Genomic DNA, 25,741 nt, shown 5'->3' with positions numbered 1-25,741 from the left:
ACGGCATCGATGTGATGAACCACAGACGCAGTTAGGCGGGATACTGGAAGATCGATGTCAACTAAACCGAGCCTTTCAGTGGTACTGGCGCAATACAACTTCTAACAAGCGAAAGAAATGTCCGAAGCTGTTTACGATTATTGCATCACATAACTATGCAAAAGTAAGCACTCGGATAGCACTTGCATGGAATGTTTTACTGGAGGAACAGTAGCGGAGCTCGTGTGATTTCTCATTTGCAACAAATCTGATGCACAATGCGCTGTCTTTTTCAAGCTTATTTAATGCAGTTCCCACCCATTTACTCCTCATGCTGATAAAACAAGTTTTTTGTACACAATGCGGCTGTACCCGCTTTTTGAAAAAAAAAAAAACACTATCTTAGCTAGGCATCCTAAGGACCAGTATCAAATACCATTGAAGCAGCAGCGATCGCTTAAGGTGACTCTGTTAGTAAGCCGTCAATTGCATTAAAGAAAATAAACTTGCTTTTCTGAGGTCGCACATGCGCTCTCCTTCATCTTAAGGCAGTGGTTATGGTTTCTTTCAGTTTTGAATGCATACTCATGTCGGTTTTAGGCTTGCAGAGGAGAGGGGGATGCGCTTTTGCCTTGGTGCCTCGGTATATATGCGCGTTACTCAAGATAAATATCAGTTGGAAGTCAGTGTTTGTCTTCGTCATTCTTTTGGTCCCTGACTATGCACGCGCCGTAAGTGATGTTTGCAATGGAAAACCAACTAGCCCGTACCCAAACCCTGCTTTGGTAAAACGGAGGTAATATAATAGCTTGACTTCCACGTATTACTTTTAAAACAACTTTACATCTCAAGAAAACATTAAATGACTTAATGGACACAAGGTTGAAACATTCGAATACTATTGTCCAGATCCCATGCACTGTGCTAATGGCAGGCATGCGATGCATTTCAGGCTGGTAGCTATCCAGCATCATTTTCAATTCCGTTAAGTGTTACCATGTGTCTTTCATGTCAAGTATCTATATGTAATATCATGTATGCCATGTCGTGTCACTTATGGAACGCATGCGTGCTTCATGCATATACTGACATATCCTTATTTAAAGAAATGAGCTCGATGTCATCATGAGAATAAACACGTGACACCTAGTGGCCCAAATGCCATATCATATCATGCCGTGGATGTCATTTCATAAATATTCTGATACATATCAAATTAGAGAAGTGTACACGGTGGTGTCGCGACTACGAGCACCCACCTAGCGGCAAAGCTAGTCGACAACTTTGTCCACTGGATCGGTGTAAGAAGATACATAGATAGATCGATTCAAAGTGCCTGAATGAGGCAAATAATGCGACGCATTATAGGAGAATTATGTAGGAACCATCGCAGAACGACTGTCCAGTTAATGGGATTAGCACTCCAGACAAGGTATTTCGAGACATACTGCGCCGCCGAAACGCGTCATGTAGAAGGTGCGCACTGCAGCCAGGCTCCTCTCACGCGCTTCCCTCTGTACACGCGCTGCCGTCTAGCGGCGCCGCCGCAAAGTCTGCGCGTGACGCGCGTTCGAATGCATAGTATTACCGCGATGGCGGCTAAGAGCCCCGTGTCGCAGAAAATCCGGCGTCGAGCGTCGTTTCGGCAAACCTCATCCCGAACCACCCATACCCAACAACACAGACCCTCCAGTAGCACAATGAAGTTACAGAAGTAATTGAATTTGTCACTGTAAAACACGTCACAAAAATCATAAAGTACGGCTTGCCGACAACCTATACATACACGATAGCGTCGGACTGTATTTTGAATATACGAAAAATCATAATTCTGTTACGCGAAAACTCAAACATAAACACCTTTCCAGCGTTTCTACTATGCATAGAGCGGTCACCGTGTCGAAGATTTCACGGTGTCGGAGTTTCCTTGCTACTCCTTGAGACGGCGCTCGCCTCCGTCGCACCGCGGCCCACGCAAGAGGCCGCGTTTCTAGCAGAAAGCTCACCTTTGTGCATAGCGTTTGCCGCCAGCGTTTCCAGAAAGAACAACAGCAACTTTACGGTTACATAAGCTGCAGTTGTCGGGAAGCGTGAGAAACAGTCAGAGACCTTTGAATGCTATCGCGTTCCACAAATAAAGGTGAAACTTAGGCACCCTTCGAAAATCTTCAGAAGAGATTGTCTCTACATATAAGACGCGGGTTTGGTTGCGCCAAGCATCGGTAAAATTTTCAAAAGCTTGTATTGTACTCGAAGAGCGGCACGCACCCAGTGACCGAAGTTCGAATGAAAGAGGTTCATTGATGAACGGCGCACACTGAGTGACAGAGAGCGAAAGGCTTAGCGACACGAAACGCAGAGAGGTCGGCCAGAGGTACAATCCTCTGGGCAGCTGCTCGGCGTTAGGGGAAGGACAAGGGAGAAAGAGGCAAACAAAGGACGCATGATGGGTGACAATGACGAGAGGAGGAATATGTAAAACATATAGTCAACAATTACGACTACTGGAATCGTACAGGCTAGGCCTATAGTATTAAAACAATCAACTAAAAGGTCTTCCTCGGAGAGTACCTGATAAGTAACGATCCAAGTTGGCTTGGAAGAGGTTAGACACAAACTGCCAATTTCCAAAGAATGATACGCGCATTACCAACTGATTATACACTTTGCTATCCAAATGCTATGATCTTTTTAAAATAAAATTGTATACAATGCGCGTAACTACTGCTTCCTGTGGTGTCTAATAGTTTTGGTTTTGATTAGGTGTTTATTATTGCTCAGTTACAGAAAGAAATGAAAGGTGAATGTGTTTATATTACGATGGAACTTTTTGCTGCACGCTTATCGCGCTGATCACAGTTCCAGCTAACGTCTGCAGAATCTTTAGTCGCATGTACGTGAGAATACTTTATTCAGCGCCGTGCCGGGAAAGCTAAGTAGTTGAGTCACTTTACCATACACTAAGAGGATGAAGGGGAAAGTCTGCGTGCTTGAGAAATCCATTACAACTCTTAATTGTGCCTTAAGTGCCTACATAAATAAATATGTCTTAATTAACCCTTGCTTAATTAACACGAAAGGTCGTCAATTCGACTGCCACCAAAGGTTGAGGGTTCAGCTTCCGCGAAAGGTCGTGGGTTCGGGTCGCTTAATTGACTCATCATAATTAACTTGTCTGACTTAACTTCGCCTTAATTAGCACCAAAGGTGATGAGTTAGGCTCGCGATTTCACGATGTGTATTGGAATCAAACTTGGAAATAAGACTCCTTCGCCCATATCTACAAGTTGGTTCGCTTGAATTTAGGTGTCATACCGTCGCAAAATGATTTTTGGACCCATGAGCCATCTAAGGCTTTCGCCTTAGTATTATACCGTAAGGTCGTAAGTTCTTACAAATGCACGGTGGTTTCTTCGGCATATCTGCTAGGCATTCTGTCGGCAGAAATGAATGCATATTTACAACCTTCGTGGCGCTATCGCTGCGTGATTTAGAGCTCCACAACAGAGACATTTAGGATTGGGGACCCAAACGGCTTGGGCACCAAAGCGAACTCGGGGCCGCAAGTGCGCATGCGCAGAATCCATTCCAGTCTTGGGTTATCGCGGTCACGTTGACCCAAGACCGAAAAATAGAAAACTAGCGTGGGTGCCCAAGCCGTCTTGGGTCTTAAAACAACATATTCAGCTCGTTCTATTAACACACCAATTACGTTTATTACACCTCATGTTTTGCCCTTTTTGCTCAAAAATGCCTTTTGTTTGTTTTCACTTGTTAGAAAAGCTTTTGCTGTGTTTTCGATTTCAAGCGCATTTTTATTTTCCCACTGCGGCGTCCAGAGCGCTCGACCCAGCGATGTCTGCGTATAACCCTATTCTCAAACTCTGATGCTCCTCTAAACCCAAGAGCAGCCTACGCAACCCGGTTTGGGGACCCAGAGTCCTGGATCCCCAACTATAAACTCTCTAATGTCTCACAGCGTTCTTTCTGATGATAGTTTCCTATCAGAGCTCTCGCGTAGCAATATCAACGCCATGAAAACCAGGAATCAGTGACAGTTTTGCACCTAAGCCCCCTCTAAAGCCAATCACGTACCGACTACCCAACTCTGCTCTCCCCCTCAACCACTGGCGCCATCTGCTACAATAATTCAACCAGCCAGCATGCCTCAACTTCTGGACGTCGGGATCATATTTTATAGACATTGCACACACACCGCCTCTCCCTCCTAAGCGATATCGACACTCTCACCCGCAGGGGAATTGTGCTTAAAAATAACTTGTTGGCCTTCTTCTGAGATATAATTGTCGCTTAAAGGGCGCACAGAAGCCAGAGACACTAAGGAAAGCACTCAACACGATACGGGTGGTTGCCCGCATCGTTGTAATTGTGTTCTTTTTGCGTTTGTCTGATTTTGTGCGGGTTCTTTTAGCGCCGAATAATTCCCATGGTCAAGTAGGTGTAACGCGAATACATACTGACCGTGCCCGTGGCAGAACTAAGCGCTTCCGATACTCGCTTAACACGGTCGAATGCGGTGGAAGTGACTATGACGTCATCAAAACCCACATTCCCGTAGCCCTCGCCGAAGAGAGGCGGAAGCAAGATCTCCTTTCGACCCCGACCAATTTCACGGACTAGGGTCTTAGAGTCAGGACTCCCGACATACTTCACGTCTTCGAAACTAGTGCTCGATTCCTCCACTCTGCCAGGAAACTGCCCACCAAAACGGTAAAAAAGGAACGACATTGGTTTATGACACGGACTCATTGTTGTGTGCATATGAGTTTGCAGAAGGAAAGGTCCACATTCGAAACAAGCGCTCTGCGCCCGTTCTTCACTTTCACGCGAGCTTATCTGGCGCAGTATTTTTGATGGTTCGGGAGTATTCGTTCGTTGTTTTTTTTTTCTTTTTTCGCTGCCGCCCGGACGACGGCATTGGTTCACGGACATAAAGAAGACAGCCTGCCACGTTGCGGAAGGCTGACGGTGAAGTTGCTGCAATGACGGGCGCAGAGGCGGCCGTTCTGGAGAAGTACTTCGGCAAATCGGAAGCGTCGCGACACCAGCTAACCGCAGCGCCGGCGGCTAGTCAGCACCTGGGATGCCATATCGTGTCACCGCGAGAGAAACTTGGCGGGCGGGCGTATGAACAGAACCGCCGCGGGTGTTGTCCAGCCCGTTTTGTTCTGCCGCCTTCTTGGCGCCTCGACGGGCTGGCGTGCGAAGGAAGCCTTCCGAGTCCCCGGGTCGCTTTGTAGGAACTTTAGTCATGCCGGCCAGTGCGCGCCCTCTGCAGGCGTAAACAAAGCACGCCGCGGCGACAGCGGGGGCCCGCACAACAAAGAGAGGCGCACGTCACCGCCTCTGTCTCGCTCTTCCGACGAGCCTTGGCGTGGCAGCGCATTCCATCGAGGCCAGCGCCGCTCCTCGGCACGCACTGTGTTTCTCGACGGCCAGGCGATTATTCGACTGCGCCGCCCGAAGCAGTGGGAAGTTGACTGCTTCTGCGTGCACAATCTCTCGTATTCTGGTGCGTCGCAGGGAATCTAGCGCCATTACATTGGAGATCCGGACGCGTAGCGTGTAATATTGGTGGCGCCATGGAGAACAGATGGGCAGGGATTGTTCGTTGGTATCACCGATTGCCACACATACGACGAGGCTATGTAGGCTCTCTTGCTAACTATAATAGCTCGTTTATCTTATTTTTCGAGAGCGATATATAATAAATATTCAGTTTATGAACTCCGTCGTCATTCTTACAGATAGCCACCAGAACACAGTTGCATTTCTTGAAGGCGAATTGAGCCTTTGAGTGCCTTCGAATGGGATTGTGAACGTTGTAGTTGTGCGTGGTCATAAGCCTCTTCTTGTCTCTTTCTTGATTGCTTTCCTTTCGGCATCTACTTTTTTCAGTGTAGGGAAGAAAGCCCGCTGAATACTGGCTTGTTTTATAAACAGCACAAGATTAGCAAGAAATGCTGCATTATATGACTTACGGAACATTGCCAAAATAGTGGGCAGAACGTAGGACGAACATAAAAGAAATCAAGGAGGTGCCCAAACAGACAGCCAAGGACGACTCCCTCGTTGAATGACAGTTTGCGTTTCTGCCACGCCTAATAAAATCTTTCTACGCGTTCTGCGAAAAACTACGGCATTGGCATTGTACTCGGCGATAAGTGTAGTGCCATGTCACTGAACGTGTTTTCTTTAGCAGAGAAACAGGCCAAATTGACCGCAGTTAAGCACCGCGCTAGGTACATCTGAATCTGTGCTTCTGACCACTGATACTCCCTAATCGGGAGATTAATGATGCTGCTTATAGCTCAACTACGCGGCGAATAGCGCCAAGAATGTGACTATAGGGGGCCTATATTGAACTATGTTGGAAAGTTTGTCTAAATATTTTTTGGCGAAACGTATACCCATCCAATACATTGAGTTATTTTCGTCCAAGCACACCGGTAAGTAATACGAGTTTGCTGTGCCAAAGTTGCTGCAGTGTATGCTTCAGTATGGCACATGGATTGAAAACATTTTGTTAAGATGAGACAAGGAAAGTGCTTAGGGTGGCCTCGTAAAATGCAATACCTGGATCGTAGCGTTTGTAAGCACTACTCCTCCAGATTTTAAATTCTGGAAAAAATGCGAGACGTTAAATTATAGTAACGCGATTTAACCCGTTTTAAGTGAAAAAAAAAAGTCTTATCGAAACACTTTCTTCTGCTCGTTGGCCCACAATCACAACGAAGAACCAAAACTATAGCGCCGAAAAAGACAGCGCGAGCAACCATTTCGTCAAGTCTGTATGTGGCTTGCGATACATTCAAGTCGTCCATGTTTACTTGCTTGCTGGTGCAAACAATTCGTCATGAATTTCTGCAAGCGACATTCCTCATGACAAAAGGTGGAGTTTCTTGGACTGTTGCGCCATTTCCTTTGTGAGGGCTGCTTTTTTCTCCCCAACGGCCACTGTGTGAAGTAGGTGTTCAAAATTTCAAGTGTAGCACTATTAATTTATTGAATTTAAGAAGACATACATAGTTGTTTCAATACCATGAACTGAGAATTTGGTTTTTCTATCGATCTGAGCAAATTGTGCGTCCGGTGAGGCGGGGGCCATAAAAGTGCATTTGAGGGATGATTAGCGTACGCGTATTGGAAGAGTGTGTCACAGCGAGGGTCACTAGTCCTAGTCACGGCGGCTTTTATGCTTTTCATGGCTTCTCCCACGCTTTTTTGCTGCCGCTGATCATAAAAAGCGATTGTAGACCACTGTTTCTGCAGTGGCACCAAGAAAACTAATTTCAGATGCCAAATATTTCAAACTGTTTCATGTATCAGCATTGCATGGCCTAGACCGAATATAATAATACGTAAAGTACAATTTGAGTCAACCAGGGAACATAGAAAGATCGGTCTAAGAGTAACGCCCGACAAAGTCAGTTGTAGAGAATCTTGAATAAATCAAGCAGTTTCATTGCGTTTGCAGAAAGCAAACTTTCCACTGTGGTCTAAAGGGGTTTGGGGAGTTCCAAATTACACTTTGCCGGTGGTGAGGCGGTTGTAAGGACCGGATGGAAAAGGCAGAAGAGCGTTGTTTTCCAATGCATCTTACGAGTACTGTGCGCTGAACAGCGAGGATAAGAAAATTGACTAAAAGAAAGCAGAGGACACGGCTGCAAGCGACGAAAGAAAAAAAATGATAAAAGTCAAGGACAAATGTAAGTAGATGACAATTGCGACCATACGTATGAAAGCTTGTCAGACACAGGAAGAGGTGAAATGTGAGACGCAGGAAGAGATGCTAGAATGAAGAGATTAGGGAAATCGCGGGTATTGCGTGGGTGCAGCCGGAGATATTTCGCAGATGCTTTTCTTCCGGTCGTGGACATAATTACGGCTTGATGGTGACGACACCACTTGCAGAATTATGCGAACTCCTCACCGTATGGCTTCCGCCCCATCGCCATGTTGCCTTCGCGCTTCGGCGCGTGCCATAGACGCTGCGGCGCATGTTTGTCTTTCGTTCTTGCATTCATGAAGCTTCTCGGCGGGCGCCATCAAATTGCCTACAACTGCTTAGTTTGAAACCGTACTTGCAGTAACAGCGCGCCTGTTGTATTCAATACGTTTTTTTGTTTACTGTCTTGGGAAATCCACTGTAAAGTGTTTTGATAAAGGCTACGTAGCTGGAGTTGCAGCTAAACTTTTTGAAAACATTGGGATTATGAGAACTGAAATCCGATGGTTTCCTGCGCATATGGGGAAAGTGGACGAGACTCGGGTAAACCTCAATGAGTTTGCTCATGACTTGGCACGAGGACTTGCTAACCGCGACAGTCACAACCGAGCCGTTCACCATCAAGCCAGGGAATCTAGAGATCATTTAATAACATACAATGACGTTACCAAACATTACTATTTAGGACGCAGACAATTCCCATTGCCACATTCAAAACTGAACAGGGCTCAGGCAGTCTCACTGCGCTTATTGCAAACGGGTACATATCCCACACCGTACACATTAATAAAATATATCCACAGAGGGAGATTAAGGGAACTGAAACGATTGTAATGGCATCATTGGAATCAGACATATGCTGGCGGGGTGTCCCGCGAGTCTCCCCAACCTCGTTGAAGAATGGACACAGTGGGAGAAAACGATTCAAAGCCCATTGTTTCAGGACCAACTAAGGGCAGTCCAGAGGGCCCATGATGTCGCTGAAAGGCTTGTCCTGACAGTGCCAACGTGGGAGAGGCCCGCCTTGGCTTAAGAAGTCGAGCCTCCGGACCTCATCACAATAAATGTTCACACACACACACACACACACACACACACACACACACACACACACACACACACACACACACACACACACACACACACACACACACGCACGCACACGCACACACACACACACACACACACACACACACACACACACACACACACACACACACACACACACACACACACACACACACACTGTCGTGGGTCAAAAGCCCTGATAGTAGCAAAATTACGCTGTCCTCCATTACGAAAGGTTTCGCTCGGATATTTATCCCAAATACCGTTGAAAAAGGTGCAAATAATAATAATGTAGTCATGTAGAATATTTCTCGAAGGTTGACATGAACCGGTCATTTTACATGTTTAAGGCGTTGTTAAATGAGAGTAAGATTTCTTTCTTTCGTAGCAGAGCAAGCGCGTTGCCTATTTAAACTCATTAATTAGAATTTGAGTTTATATGCAACAAACACCTACAAAGGCATTTCTGCGGGTTACCAGGAAATAAAAGCTGTTTAGGACAGCTTGAGGAGACCTGGCCCCGAACCCTGCGGTACATTGTTTCAGTACACTGACTAAACCACACCTGTACTGGCGTGTGTAAGAAAGAGAGTTACTTATCAGGCACAACAAATATCAGGAACATATAATCAGATGTAACGTCATCCGACGTAATGGCTCACCTGAAATCTATCAACTTCTTTTACCATCACCAGCACGCCATCAGAAAACTATTTTCATACAATACGCAAATCGCTGCGTTCACTCATGACATTCTGCAATTTTCTTGGATTACTCAAAAGCGATTCACCACGTTTCCCACAATCACCTACTTGTAGAACTCGCATCTATCTGAATCCCAAATAGCTTGCTTTCATGGCTTGAACGCTCCTTAAAAGGGCGTGCACAGCTGACATACACAAATAACCGTAATTCGTCCCTTATCAGCGTAACATCGGGTGTGCCACAAGGCGCTCGTTTGTCGCCAGTACTTTTCCTCATATACTTACCTGCTAACCTTGAGTATAAATGACGTCTTTTCGCGGACGACTGCGTCCATTATTCCCCTATCAAAGACTCGAGTGTCATCACCGCACTACAAAAGGACCTCTGTTCCATGGCAGTATGGTGCGAGAAGAGGTTCTTGCTGCTAAAACTTACTAAGTGCAAAGCTCTGTCATTCACCCGCAACCACAGCTTAACCAGTCACACCTGCACAATGAATTCAGCTCCTACCAATGAAGCCCCGTCTTACAAGTGCCTCGGCGTTCACATGACATCGACACTGCCATGTTCAACTCACATTGACACCATCTGTTTTGATGCTTCACGTACCCTTGGATATTTAAAAGAAAACTTCAAAACCGCATCACCTTAAATAAAAAAGCTAGCATATCTAACGTTCGCGCGTCCGCAATTAAAATCTGCGTCATCTATCTGGAACCCTTCCCAATCATATCTTACCTCTGACACCGAAGCAATTCAAAATAGCCCTCCTCAGTATATAACTTCCAATTACTCTCGCGAACCCAGCATAAACGCACTAAAACGTTCACTTGAACTACTATAGCTTGCCTCCCGCCGGATCATCTCTCTGCTTGCGCCTTTTATCACCACCCGCACTGTAGGCAATCCCTGTTAAATCCACCCTCACGTACATCTTCCCGCTTAAGCCACAGTTGTCCCATAGCCAGGGTTGCCAGAGCGCTCCAACCACAGGTAGCCAAATTGGCCTGCGCAGTAGCCCAAATGTAGCCAAAGGTAAAACTTATGAGTAGCCAAAAAGTAGCTGAAAAGCTTTGTCTTTTGCGAAGTTATTTCTTAAGCATATCGAATTAATTTTCGGCAAGAATACCTCCATATTAGTTTTTCCACGCTTGACCACTCAAGACCTCCGCGCGCATCGTCGCGGATGCCATGCGGCACGGAAAACAAATGCTGCAGAAGTTCAAGACGCGCAGAAACGCTGACATGCAGGCAAATTCATTATAAGGTACATGCGGTCTTCATTGCAAATGCACTGTTTTATTTTTCCCAGAGCACCAAAAAATCATGAGAAGAACGACAAACAAATAGCACCGCGCACTAAACATGCTAAGCAATGGCATGCATTCAGGCGTTTGGTATTATTACTTACAGCTCATGAAAATTTCGCTTATATATGCACAATGCACAATGCACTGAACGAAAAGCTACAAAATAATGCAAGACAAAGTCTAACACAATAGATGGCGGTTGGTACAATATATAGTAGGCTATATAGACATAAAAAATATGCTACGATTGAGCATCACGAGGTTGTTGCGAAGTGGAACTGCTTGGTCCATACAAAATGTCAGAGCTGAAACTGGACAAAAATTATTGGCCCGGTTTAAAATCCTTGCAGCAGCCTCCGTTCATGGCCTGGGCAAACATCACGTGGAGGAGCGCCAGCAATGTCTCGTTCGACATTCTATTTCGAAGGTCGGTTTTAGTGAGCGATACCTGGCTGAACACTCGTTCGACAGCGGCTGTTGATGCGAGTAGTGATAGCAAACACAGGAGGAGGGTTTGGAGTTGTGTATGGAACAGATGGCTGTGGTGGCTGTGGGTCAACGGAAGAGGATATGTTCTACGTTGGCATTGGAGCAGGGATAATTTGGGCAGTAAGGCTCCGAACGAATCGCCACGTAGGCGCCATGCGGCCGGCAGAAAATTCGGCAAACGTCGGTCAGCTTCAGCTCGGTGTTGTCTCCCCGTTCTGGCGCCGAGGTCACCCGTGGCGCATCGTCGGCGCGAGCTAAAAGCATCTCAGGCTGAAAACGCACCTAGGACGCCGAGAGCTCATATCTGGAGACAATTAGCTACAGTTTACGTTCGCTGTCGCGCTCGCGAAGGTCGCGTTAGTTCACGGATGGGGACGTGTTTTCTGAGGACAGCTTTCTTAATTAAAATTATCAAAAGGATGCGATCCTTGACCTTTTGAAATGCGTATGTTTTCACTCACATAGAACTTGCAAATTTTGATATTGTAACAGACGCGCCAGATTTCTTTAACCTCATGTCGTCTGCATTTTGATTCCAGCGTGCTTTTCATTTTTGCTTAACTATTTTTACTTTTTCTTTTACGCAGGAGAAAGATGTAGCCCAATAATAGCCACATAGCCAAGAGGAAAATTCTGCCGCCCACTCAGGCAAAAAGAAGCCCAATTTGCCTATTAATAGCCCAATCTGGCACCCCTGCCCATAGCACGCATATTCACCCGATCATCTGCCATGAACACCTTATTCTTCCCTAACGCAATAGCCCATTGAAACAGTCTCCCAGGAAACATCGTCTCATGCACTGACCGTAAATCATTCCACGAAATATTAAATAACCACATTGCTTAATTACCGATCGTGCACGCCCTTAATACAGCACGGTGGTTTCCTTTTTTTTCACAATTGTTACTGGTTTGTTTTTGTTTGTTGTTCTTTCTTTTGTTGTTCTGTTCATTTGTTCTAACATTGTCGTAAGGATTATTGCCCTCCCTTATGTAATGCCTCTGGGCCATTAAGGTGAACATAAATGAAGTGAAAAATACCAGTATTAAACACAAAATCACTAATTGTTATATAAAACAACCCCGACAGAACCACAGAGACATAATTTTTTAGAAAGGCAGAGAAGTCTGAGCTAGCATGATCTGGCCTGCTACTCTGCGCATGGCGTACAAGGAAAGGAGAGAAAAAGGAGTGATTTAAGACGATGAGCAAGACAGGAATAAGAGATTCGTATACATCTGTACAATAACATAGTGGTTTCCTTAAAGCCTTGCTTCTAGTACCGTGATCTTCAAGTTGTGCTGAGCAGCCGTCGTAGCTGTTGTTGACACCGTATGGTCAGACATTGCGGACAAAATAGTACTTTCAGACGAGGTTTACCTGCCAATGCCTGCCAGCGTCGAAGCCACCGTGCTCTGCTAAGATGCTTAGAGAGGGCAGTAGCAAAACAAACGTTGCACAGTCTCAGATACTTGGTAGCGCTCACAGTTAGTCTGGATTCCGGCGCATGAGGCCTTATACGGCAATCTGCAGGCACACGCCTACGCCCGAGCGCATGCACACCGGGAGCCGCGAGAGGGTCCCACCGAGCAGTTGCACCCCGTGCTGCTGACATGCACGCACATCCTACAACGCTATTGTCTTTTACGAGGAACAGTGCCGCCGCCTTGCAATGCTCTGACGCGAGTGGAAGTCGTAACATGGCGAAAACTCCCATCACATATGCCCATTTGAGTCTCTACCACGCCAACTACCCTGCATTGTATTCCTATAGACGCCTGCGCTGCCATCAATGCGCAACGCTTTACTAGATGACATGGGCTTGCGCATGCACACCGCAGCTCACACCCATAACACATCCAACCACACGGCAATCGGAGGAAGCGCTCTCCAGCTCCGACTCGACGGACCAGCTCAACCTGTTCAACCGAGCAACACGGGCAGCTCAGGCCGCTGGCCTCCTGGACCCACTGTGCAGCAGAATAGCTACCTACACTCGTGTGCTCTTTTCTATAAAGTTTACTCTCGCTCTCTCTTTTCACAGTTAGGGCTGTTCGCGCAGCCGTTAGGATGTGCGTATATATCGTCGAGCGAAGGCGCCGCCCAGGCCAATGCAGTGAAGCATACTTGCTTGGCATGGCATGACTTTAGCGGGGAAGCGAAAAGTCCTGCCGGAGTGTATTTCCCGCAGGCACCTGTGGCGATGGTCTGGTGGAGCTCAGTAATCTGCTGTGAAAGCTTGCATAAGCGCAGTCAACAAAGAGTTTGCATCACTTCGCGAGTATGGAATCGTTATGTCGATGGCTTTAGAAACAGCAGTTCTTGCTTCCGCATTAGCAAGCTCGTTGCGGGCCAAGCAACAGTGACCACGTACCCATGGGAAGGTAAATGAGTGTCTGTTCCTCCGAGGAAGATCACATATATGTAGGGCATCTAATACTGCGATGTAATACTGGCCTATTCTCGAGAGCAAATCGATGGCTCGCAGTGCTGATTTTCGGTCAGAAAGTACAGTCCATCTACGCAGTGTCAGGTAGGAGAAAAAAACAGACACGTTTCTCTATTGCATCAAGTTCTGCAGCTACTGAAGACGATTTGTGGTTCAATATGTACGGACGAGATGTGTCCACCTGAGGGATGACAAAGGCCGCGATGGAGGCGCATGAAGTCTGTATATATGTGGACAGTGCCATCGTACGGCCAAGCAAAATGGGCGAGGTGAGTTGCGTAAGGACAGTGGAAGGGATACGCGGCTTCTTCGAAATCAAAGGTATGTGCAGGCGCACCAATGGTCTATGCAGTGTCCACCCTGGCACATTAGCTACGAAGCCTGAGGGAATTATATGCCTGGGAGTAGTGAGACATATTGAGTAGGTGCGGGTCGGGTTCTTTCCTTGAATTGAAGAGAAGAGATTTTGGTAGGGTCAGCAGTCGGAGGTGAACTGGAACTGACTCACAAGGTATGTAAACTTCGATTAAATAGGTCCGCGAGTCCACCATGGTACCGGAAGTCGATGGACACCCTGGCATGCCCAGGAATGTTCGCAAACCTTGGGCCTGAAGGCTTTCCAACAGCCGAAGAGATATTTTGCGTATATTGGAAAGCACAGGCATGCCGTATCGTCGGTAGCCCACAAATAACGCCTGAGATAGCTGCAGAAGACTTTGTTCAGAGACGCCTCATCTTAGTGCAGCTACAGCACGAAAAACGTGCAAAAATTGGATAGTTTGGTCCGCAGTGCACTTATGAACTTTGACCAAAATCGGCCACGGTAATTGACGACACCTGAGTACCTTCAGTGCGTCACTGCCCCATCAGCGAATATAGAATGCCGCGTCATTGGTTTTCATGTGAATGCCATTGCTGCACATTTTGCTGTGTAACGTTGAAGGCCTTGACGGCGCATGTATATCGATGTTATGTTTGTGGCCGGTTGTAGTCCTGCACGCATTTGCGGATGCGTTACTCTAGATGACCATATGCATATGTCATCCGCGTCTACGCTGATGTTAAAGTTCTCGTGGAGCTCAGCTCCAGGGCAAATGAGCGTGATGTTCAACAATAAGGACACAGGAACGCACCTTGTGGGACTCCACGGCCAACATGGCGTTTGTCCGGTTCACCGTGAGCCGCCGACACATAAATGGTACGTCCGCTAAGGTAGCGGACGATGGGCGCGCAGCGTCGAGCACCTATGCCAAGGTCTTCAAACGCATCAAGAATCGTGGGTTGATGTGCTTGCAAGCAATGCAATGCGTATTACAAGCGACGCAATGCCGATTTCAGCGACGAACGTGCCGTTCAGCAACTATACTGAAAGCGGACCAGTTAGAAAGCTTTAAAATGTTTCATATACTAAAACACTACGTGTCTGGCCTTGAAGAAACAATCAACAGCGCAGCACTACGATAAGACACAAACAATGGCTCGTAGCCACTACTGAAGATTGGCCAAGAAGCAGGCGGTTCTGTAGGGGCACTTATAACCATGAGTATTGCCGAAATAAAAGCATATCAGAGCGTCACTTCGGGCACAAACGCGTCCCTCAACTTCTTTCATTTATGCCTAGAAGGTGCACGCGCTCAAATTTTGGTGCTACGCGACACGCCAAGCGTCTCAAGCGCTGGCTGCTACGAGTTTATTACGCGTTTTCAGGCATGTCATCATCATCATCAGCAGCAGCAGCAGCAGCTGGTTACGCCCACTGCAGGCCGAAGGCCTCTCCCATACTTCTCCAACTACCCCGGTCATGTACTAACTGTGGCCATGTTGTCCCTGCAAACTTCTTAAAGGGAAGGTGAAGAGTCTGTAGAATTCAATAAGACGCTCATATACGCATGCGGGGGAACCTTATAAACCATGTAGGTAAAATTTGGGGTTTTTTTTCAATTAGGAGCGACGTAATCGTCGGTTAAAATTGCGCTGTTGCTCCGCCCCCCGTCGAATGCCGCGCGCTGCTGCTGACGCTCACGATGCGAGCGGAGACCGGAAACCGCGGTGTTGTGACGTCAACTCTAGTGTTTTGTTCCTTCGCAGCCTGCGCGACCGTGCCTGACCGTGCTTGTTTCTGCGTGCGTGCCATCGTAATCTGCTTCGATCGACCCTGCATTCCTTTGTTGGTGCGTCTGCGTGTATGTAGATAGGTAGTCAACGTGCGCAGCATCAACTGAAGTGGGCCGATCATGCCGGCTTTCTGTGCAGCTTACGGTTGCACGAGCACCAGCGGCTGCGACGATGTTGTCTTCCATTACTTCCCACAAGACAAGAAGCTTTTAAGGAAGTGGGAGGCTGCTGTGAAGCGAGAGAATTTCAAGCCCTCAAGAACAACAGTGCTGTGCTCCAACCATTTCCGTGACGACGATTATCAGAAGAATTTATTATTAAAACGTGCGTTGGGGGGTTTGCCAGTCAAGTCGGCTCGTCTAAGGCCCGGCGCAGTGCCGTCAGTGTTCGCCTACACAAGGAGCTCGTCACTGCTGCCAAGGCCAGCTTTCAGCTTTTGTCAAGGCCAGTTTGCATGTGCTGGAAAGCCGGCGCACGCCAGGACGCTACGCTCCCCCCTTCTCTCGCGCACAGCGAGAAACCGACCGTCTCACGTAGCCGACGGAATTCGCCGCTTTTACGACTTCGGTTACGAGTAGTGTGCAGATGGCGCACAGATGAAGGTCACTACACGTACTGCATGAACCGGGAAGCTTTTCATGCGTTTAAACCGTCTTTGTAGATTGCCGACAGCTTTAGACAGCGCACAAATGCCGACGATCGCATCCCCGCTTACGTTCCACGAATAGACATGCAGGAACACAACACTACAGTTGTTTGACCGGAAACGAGCTCACTAGATCGGCGAAAGATCGGCGAGATCACTAGATCGCTTTGCAAAAAACATACTCACCAAAGAGCATTTCCAACACGAGGAGATCCCAAGACTTCGCTTTCGTTCGCGTCTAAAGCACTGCTCGCACCAGCATCGTTTGCTTCTTCGTGAGGCCGGCTCTACGCAATCGGCTCGTACATGTAGGGAGTGAAGCCGAACTCCTCAGAAAAACGCAGTCTCTCTAAATTTTCCATTACCTCTTAATTTTCAATTACAGCACCAAACTACCTGGCACCGCGCTTCATGTGTAGGGGCAGCGGTCGGTCACTAGAGTTGACGTCACGAGGCACCCGACCAATCATAGGCGGAAACGAGACGCGCGAGCTGGGCGTGTCCGCTGCTGCACTTTTCGTCGAAGTAAAATATATTTGCGCTTTCTTTCGCTCAATTTCGATACGATATTCGAATTCGGAGGGTTGAAAACCATTATGTACACATGTTAACTCATTTTTTCTGGGAAACCTTTCAGCTTCCCTTTAATCTCATCTGCCCACGTAACTTTCTGCCGTCCCCTGCTACGCTTCCTTTCCCTTGCAATCCAGTCCGTAACCCTTGATGACCATCGGTTATCTTCCCTCCTCATTACATGTCCCGCCCAAGCCCATTTTTTTTCGTGATTTCAACGAAGATGTCATTAACTCACGTTTATTCCGTCACCCAATCTGCTCTTTTCTTATCCCTTAATGTTACACCTATCATTCTTCTTTCCTAGCTCGTTGCGTCGTCCTCAACGTAAGTAGAACCCTTTTCGTAAGCCTCCACGTTTCTGCCCAGCTCGTGAGTAGAGGTAAGACACAGTTGTTATATACTTTTCTCTTGAGGATAATGGCAACCTGCTGTTCATGATCTCAGAATCCCTTCCAAATGCACCCCATGTCATTCTTATTCTTCTGATTATTTCCGTCTCATGATCCGGATGCGCGGTCACTACCTGCCCTAAGTAGATGTATTCCCTTACCACTTCCAGTGCCTGGCTACCTATCGTAAACTGCTGTTCTCTTCCGAGACTGTTAAACACTAGTTTAGTTTTCTGCAGATTAGTTTTTAGACCCACCCTTCTGCTTTGCCTCTCCAGCTCAGTGAGCATGCATTGCAATTCGTCCCCCGAGTTACTAAGCAAGGCAGTATCATCAGCGAATCGCAAGTTATTAAGGTGTTCTCCATTAACTCTTAATCCCAAATTCTTCCCAATCTAGGTCTCTGAATACCTCCTGTAAACACGCTGTGAATAGCATTGGAGAGATCGTATCTCCAGGTCTGACGCCTTTCTTTATTGGGATTTTGTTGCTTTCTTTAGGGAGGACTACGGTGGCTGTGGGGCCGCTATAGGCATCTTTCAGTATTTTTACATAGGGCTCGTCTACACCCTGATTCCGTAATGCATCCATGGCTGCTGCGGTGTCGACTGCATGGAACGCTTTCTCGTAATCAATGAAAGCTATATATAAGGGTTGGTTATATTCCGCACATTTCTCTATCACCTGATTGATAGTGTGAATATGGTCTATTGTTGAGTAGCCTTTACGGAATCCGGCCCGGTCCTTTGGTTGACAGAAGTCTAAGGTGTTCGTCATTCTATTTGCGATTTCCTTAGTAAATACTTTGTAGGCAACGGACAGTAAACTGATCGGTCTATAATTCTTCAAGTCTTTGGCGTCCCCTTTCTTATGGATAAGGATTATGTTAGCGTTCTTCCAAGATTCCGGTACGCTCGAGGTCATGAGGCATTTCGTATACAGGGTGGCCAGTTTTTCTTGAACAATCTGCCCACCATCCTTCAACGAATCTTCTGTTACCTGATCCTTCCCAGCTGCATTCGCCATTCGCATAGCTCCCAGGGCTTTCTTTACTTCGTCCGGCGTTACCTGTGGGATTTCGAATTCCTCTAAGCTATTTTCTCTTCCATTATCGTCGTGGGTACCACTGGTACTGTATAAATCTCTATAGAACTGCTCAGCCACTTGAACTATCTCATTCATATTAGTAATTATATTGCCGGCTTTGTCTCTTAACTCATACATTTGATTCTTGCCTATTCCTAGTTTCTTGTTCACTGCTTTTAGGCTTCCTCCGTTCCTGAGAGCATGTTCAATTCTATCCACATTATACTTCCTTATGTCAGCTGTCTCACGCTTATTGATTAACTTGGAAAGTTCTGCCAGTTCTATTCTAGCTGTAGGGTTAGAGGCTTGCATACATTGGCGTTTCTTGATCAGATCTTTCGTCTCCTGTGATAGCTTACTTGTATCCTGTCTAACGGAGTTATCACGGACTGCTATTGCACACTCCCTAATGATGACAACACTACGGTCATCTTCCTGAGTTAAAGCTGAATACCTGTTATGTAGCTTGATCCGGAATTCCTCTATTTTCCCTCCTACCGCTAACTCATTGATCGGCTTCTTATGCACCAGTTTCCTCCGTTCCCTCCTCAAGTCTATGCTAATTCGAGTTCTTACCATCCTATGGCTACTGCAACGCACCTTGCTGAGTACGTCCACATCTTGTATGATGCCAGGGTTAGCGCAGAATATAAGGTCTATTTAATTTCTAGTCTCGCCATTCGGGCTCCTCCATGTCCACTTTCGGCTATCCCTCTTGCGGAAGAAGGTATTCATCATCCGCATATTCTTCTGTTCTGCAAGCTCTACTAATAACTCTGCCCTGCTATTCCTAGAGCCCATGCCACGTTCCCCCTCTGACTTGTCACCAGCCTGCTTCTTGCCTACCCTGGCATTGAAGTCGCCCATCTGTATAGTGTATTTTGTTTTGAGTTTACCCATCGCCGATTGCACGTCTTCATAGAAGGTTTTGACTTCCTGGTCATCATGACTGGATGTAGGGGCGTAGACCTGTACGACCTTCAATTTGTACCTCTTGTTAAGTTAAACAACGAGACCTGCCACCCTCTCGTTAATGGTATAGAATTATTCTATGTTACCAGCTATATCCTTATTAATCAGGAATCCGACTCCTAGTTGTCGTCTCTCTGCTAAGGCCCGGTAGCACAGGACGTGCCCGCTTTCTAGCACTGTATATTCTTCTATATTAGCATTTATTTTAGCCCAATTATATCCCATTTTCTGTCCTCTAATTCCTCCAATAGCACTGCTAGGCTCGCCTCACTAGATAACGTTCTAGCGTTAAACATTGCCAGGTTCAGATTCCTATGGCGGCCTGTCCGGATCCAGGGATTCTTAGCACTCTCTGTTGCGTCACAGGACCTACCGCCGCCGTGGTCAGTTGCTTCGCAGCTGCTGGGGACTGAGGGCCGGGGTTTCATTGCTGTATTCATACAGGAGGTTGTGGCCAAGTACTGCACCCGGGTGCCCAATCCTGCTCTGGTCAGGGAGTGTGTTACCGGTTCTGGTCACCAGGATGAAGCCGAACTCCAGGCCTGTTTATGCAATTGTATCAACACGCGTTTTTTTTTTTCTGGTGGAAAATTGCGCGGCACTGGGATTCGAATGACGGTCCTCTTGCACGCGAGGTGGATGCTGTATATACCTCTACGCCACCGCTGCAACTTTTCAGGCATGTGTCCGTTGTCTAATAGCCAGAGCAACGAGCACCTGTGCTGTTATAATCGAGGTTATAAAACCGACCATCGTACATATTTATTTATTAAGGCGAAAACCTTAAGTGGCTGATGAGTAAAAAATGCGATGTCCCGCGTTATTGAAAAATTGAATTTTGGGGTTTTACATGCCAAAACGACGATTTCATTGTGAAGCACGCCTAACTAAGGGACTCCGAATCAATTCTGACCAACAGAGGATCTCTTTGACGCACCGACAATACACGGGATACGGGATTCCCATCAAAATGCGGCCGCCGCGGCCGGGATTCGATCACGCGGCCTGGTGCTTAGAAGTGCAACACTATAGCTGCTAAGCCCCCACGGAGAGTATCGAAATATTTACCGTCGGGCGTTATTGCACCAAAATTCAGTGGCACCAAAATTGATGGAAGTCGAGCCCATGACATTTCAAGTTACGTAAGCGGAAGGTAATTAAGGCACAGTTATTAGGATGAAGTTAATTGAGGCACGGGAGCTCACGAGCTTTGGTGGGAGTCGAACCCACGACTTTGGTGACCAATTTAATTAAGGCACTCGAACCCACGACCTTGGTTGGGACCACAATTGACGGTGCCACCAGTGTGTTCAAACCGACGACCTTTGTTAGGACCAAAATTATGGTGCCACCACTGATCGTCGAGCCCACGACCATTGGTGGCAGTCGAACCCATGACCTTTAGTATTATTTTGGACGAAGGTAATTAAGGAACTCGAACTCACGACCTGTGGTGGGACCAAAATTGACCGTTCCGCCATTGATCATCGAACCCACGACCATCAGTGGCAGTCGGACCCACGACCCTTGGTGTTAATTAAGGCAAAGTAAGGCAATGTAAGGCTTGGCGTTATTACTTGCCTAGTTTGTCAAAAAAAGGCGTTGCGAATTCATCTGGACGTCTCGGATGCAGCCCCGAGCAATTATTTGAAGCGAACCTCGAAGGCAATCTTCTGCCGTATTGCAAACGCCTGAAGTGACATTACAGGCACGTTTCGCAACTGCAAGGAGCGCACACGAATGCCAATTCGCACTTTTTGATGTGAAAGCATTATATGCCCTGTAACGCAAAAATCTGGCGTTGTAGTTGGTGACGTGACCGACTGATGGTACCAAAAACGGCCGACGGCAAAAGAGTAAAACCACGTTAAAGAATACTGGAATTGACGGCAAAATATGTCATGGAGGTTCCTGTAAACAAAGTAAATCGACGCCTTTAAAGAGAAACTTACTTAAATTTTTGTCTGCGTGGGAATCGACTCAGGGCCTCCGGGCTGTGAGACGAGCACGCTTCCCCGACGCCGCGGCGGCGGCCCCGCGGTTCTGGTGGGTTCAAGGCGCGCCCGGTGCGTGTGTCTTTGCGCACGTGGCGGCGCAGCCGGTGGGTAGGAGGTGGCGCCACGTCACGAGTGCATGAAATGAGCGTGTAAAATAAATAGCATTGCTGCCCAAATGAACGCCGCTGAGCAGTTCGCTGAATTATGAACTCCACGTTGGCATGCGAGCGCGTTAAGATGTCTGGTGCGCTTTCATTTCACATTACCGAGGCGCAGTTAAGAGGAAGCTTTATTTAGCACGGGCCTAACTCCGATGCGGCCTATTAAAATACCTGTAAAAAGCAAAAACGCTCTTCTGAGATAACTACCGGGTCGATTTTAATGAAATCTCTTACATTTGAAAGAGACTTACATTCTATTGACTGCTGGAAGCAAAATTTCTTTTTAGGGCCTTAATTTTTTATCAAAATTGGTAGGTTTTCAAAAAAATAGAAGCACGAAGTTTACAAATGCATAGCTGCGCACCTACAATAGGTATCGCAGTTCTCTAAACTTTATTCATTAGAGCGTCCAAAGCGGACACATTTGATGTCTATGTATCCTGCATGAATTTGTTACATTGCTTTCAAGGCTTTCGCGAAAATTCCGCTGACAAATTAGCGGTCTATCTGAAAACCACGTATAATTTGTCCGCTTTAGATGTACTGTCAGGTGCCATTTACAGAATTGTGATATCATTTTTCATTGCCGAGTTACAGAGTTGTAAACTTGATGGTTTTCTTTTTTGAAAATCTGCGATTTTTACCAATCTTTACTTAGGAATTCACGGCTTAAATGGAAAGTTCTCAAAGAAGAGTCACTAGATTTTAAACTTTCCTTTTCAACGCTACAAATGTAATGAAATTTGGTACAGTGGTTGCCGAGAGAATCTATTTCTCCTTTTCCAACAATCTAAATAGCAGGCCCAGAGCTAAAGCTTTCCCTTAAAACTCAGGTGACAGCTTGCGCTGACAAGGAACACGCAGAACAATAACATTTCCCCAAGAGAACTATAACGCTCTTGCATTCCCACACGTAAGCAATTCGATGTGTCTCTGCCGAAATGTTTTTGACGAACCACGCATTTAAGTGCACGAATTTTTACATGTACAGATAATGTCTAGAGCACGCCGGCTAAGTTACTTCTGTCGTCTGCAATAAGGCAAAGCATGACCTTCGATATTCCCTTCCAACAACAACCCCGGGGGTGCTTCTCAGAGGTGCAGACGAAAACAAATTCGCAGTGTTTTCTTGACGCACTAAGAAAGTAGCAACGTTGTGTGTTACAAAGAACACCCAGGCTATAGAATGTGATCTACGTGCTAAGTTTTAGGGAGAACGCAGCTGCGGTAAAGACAACATGTTTTTTGTACGATTGTATGCGTCCCATAATTGGTGATATATGCTTCACCGCAGGACAGGTATCTAATTCTGTGAGATCTATAGCACGCAAAGATAAAGAAGATACCTCCCGACGGAGGTCTTCGGAGAGCACCCGAGATTACGATAAAGCAGATGGCGCAGGGTCTCAGGTGCGGTGGGGCTGCCAGAGCATGCCAGGGGATGTTCGCAACAAGGTTGGATGTACGCAAGTCTCCCTTCATCCAGCTGTACATTGTGTTCGCTTCACCACACGGCACTTCGGTGATAAAGCGAAGCTAAATAGCCACATAGCCAGCTTTGTTAAGCACTGGCTGTTGTTGCAGCCTACGAACATTTGGCCGGGTAGACAGCGCCTTCGCCTGCCTCCTTTCGTCATTTTGTGCGGCAGGCTTAAGGCAGTAAAATAATCGTAAAATGCTTTCTAGAGGTACCGTAGAACGCGCACTAGGAGCTCGCAACATACGACAACGAAAGATAAGTCAAACTTAATAAAAAGGAATAATTCGCACGACACCTTCACATTCGCATTAACAGAACCTGCAGGGCGCACCATCTCGACAAAAGGCGCCACCAGGGGAAAGAGTGGCGCTGCATGTGTTTCAAATTTAGGCAGGAAGGAACATAGGTAGGGCATTAGGCAATAGAATAAGAAGAGCTTGGTGGCGCAGACCACTGTCGCAAAGGGGGCGCTGATAGCATCCATCCAAGTCAATTTCAGTTCCGGAGACAGCGGCACAGTTGAAAAGTGAGCGGCAACGAGTCTTGTGGGAATAGCACGCGCGCTCCACGCTGCCCGCGCTCTTGAACACAGCCGTGTTGTGACAGCTCGCGGTCATTAAGTGAGATCTGCTCGGGCTTGTCGCTGCGACAGTCGCACCATGCTTAGATAGTAAGCAGATGTTTACTGCAATCTATACGGCCTAGAAAACATCGTAAGTAGCAGCCAGAAATGACAAGGACAAGAACAAAATCAGCAGCGGCACATTACTTCCTATCCGTGTTACTTTTTCGCTGTTACTGAAATTCAAGCTACATTCACTCGCCCAGATGTCCCCAGCTCTGCTAATGAACTACGAGCTTTCTTTCATGCATGTTTGCCTATTGCTTCGCTCTCGTTATCAATGCTCATCGCTTCGAGCAAAACTGCATTTCCTTTTTAGCAGTGTACGTACGCTGCGCTGGAACATAGACAGTCTGAAGGCTGTTGTAGTGGGACCAATGCATGTGTTCATGCGAACTTTAGTGAGCGCGAGACGATATTCTTTCTGTAGTACGATACTGTCGGTTTTGCTTTCCACGTAGTAAAGAGAATCTGGGGGGTCTTACAGTCGATGGAGCACCGATCTTTCAGCTGCACGTTCCCGCCGGACATTACTTAGAATACGAGTAATACTTAGTACGAGTAGAACGTGACGACAAAAGTCACGTTCTACTTTCCTCGTGGGAAGCCGGGGACGAAGTTGCCTGACGATCGCAGTCGTGTACGTAACCGAACGAATGGATACAACAAAGCCAGATTGAACTACGTAATAGATTGAACAGCACGTAATAATTTATTGCACCACAGCAAAACCAGAACCCTGTAATAAAACATTATCCAACATAATTGTGTACACTGGATTTGACAAGGCAAACATGTTGTGATTGGCCTCTAAGATAGCCTCAAGGAGCACCGAAGCCACGCTACTTACGGCGAGCCGGGGTGGTTTAGGCTTCGTATGAGCGACCTGTGTAACTGAGTGCTTTCTCGTTATGTTTGAAACTATACAAATTATATAACCATAACTTTCAATTGGGCTAGTACTAAGATGCAGCACTTCACTCGAACAGCTGGGGTGAAAGTGTATTTAGCAATTTTAATAAAACATATGCGTTTTGCGAACGATAACCCGGATAAAATAAGACGGCGAACCTGGCCTGCTAAGGATTGGTGGTAAGCGGCGGCGGGTTTTCGTTTCACTGCGCAGAGTGCATGCCATGGCCGATGCTGGGATCAGCGTAGAAGACAGCAGCCGTGGGTGCCTGCAACGCTGCTCAGTGGTTTCCATGCGCCCGGCATCCTCGCCGTTGGGGCGGAATCGACAGCCCGCTAGCGGCGACGCCGCCGCCCGCTCGTCGGCGTCCCAGCCGGAGCAGCCGTCCGCACGGCACTCGTGAAGCGCCTGTGGGCCGGGCCTCCGCCGCCCAGCGTGAGTGCTCTGCGAGGGCGTTCCTTTGCGAGGCGCCCGACGAAAGACTAACATCTGCGGCGTCGACGAGCACTGTAAGCTCAAGCGAAACGCGCGAACAGAAAACCATGGCTGCTGCGCAACGAAACCGAAAATTACTGCAGCTTTTCTTTTTCAGAGCAAAAGTTGTTTTCTTATTGATTCTTGGATTATTACAATTGGCTATAACCAGAAATAGATCACAACCACGAGTAATGAAAGTAAAAGGTGCTTTCGATGTGCTTTTTACGGTGAAAAACTGCCAGACGTTTCAGGTCTCAATACTGTCTCAATACTGCAGATGACAAAGCTCCTTGGGGCTGATTGCCGCTGATCAATTAATCAATAAACCAATGGTAAAGGAGTAAGAATTGCTGGTTTTGTCTGCGAGACAAAACGATCAATAAACAAGCCTGTGGGCAAAGGAAGATATCCTACACTTTTATTATGTTTTCCAGCTCCAATGCACTCATTTCGCCTCATGTGTTCATACTTTAGCTAGGGAACAATTTACTGTTTTTGTAGAAGCAGGTGATAAAATAGTTGGCCAAAATACTCATTACAATATATTATATATATA

At 46.9% G+C, this 25,741-nt stretch overlaps 1 protein-coding gene across 4 annotated transcripts in view; it reads left to right on the top strand.

The window, feature by feature from the left end:
• LOC142580105 (CD151 antigen-like) overlaps window positions 1–25,741 on the top strand; it is a 501,150-nt gene that overhangs the window by 369,517 nt on the left and 105,892 nt on the right. For 3 of the 4 annotated variants that reach the window (XM_075690903.1, XM_075690901.1, XM_075690902.1), the window contains one exon: window positions 24,922–25,143. The gene's annotated coding sequence lies outside the window, so the exon portion shown is untranslated. Of the gene's footprint in view, window positions 1–24,921; window positions 25,218–25,741 lie in introns of those variants that run through there. The other variant, XM_075690904.1, reaches the window with a different exon arrangement.

This window comes from Dermacentor variabilis, chromosome 4 (assembly GCF_050947875.1).
Source record: "Dermacentor variabilis isolate Ectoservices chromosome 4, ASM5094787v1, whole genome shotgun sequence".
Lineage (NCBI taxonomy): Eukaryota > Metazoa > Arthropoda > Arachnida > Ixodida > Ixodidae > Dermacentor > Dermacentor variabilis.
This window is presented reverse-complemented; position numbering and strand designations above follow the sequence as displayed.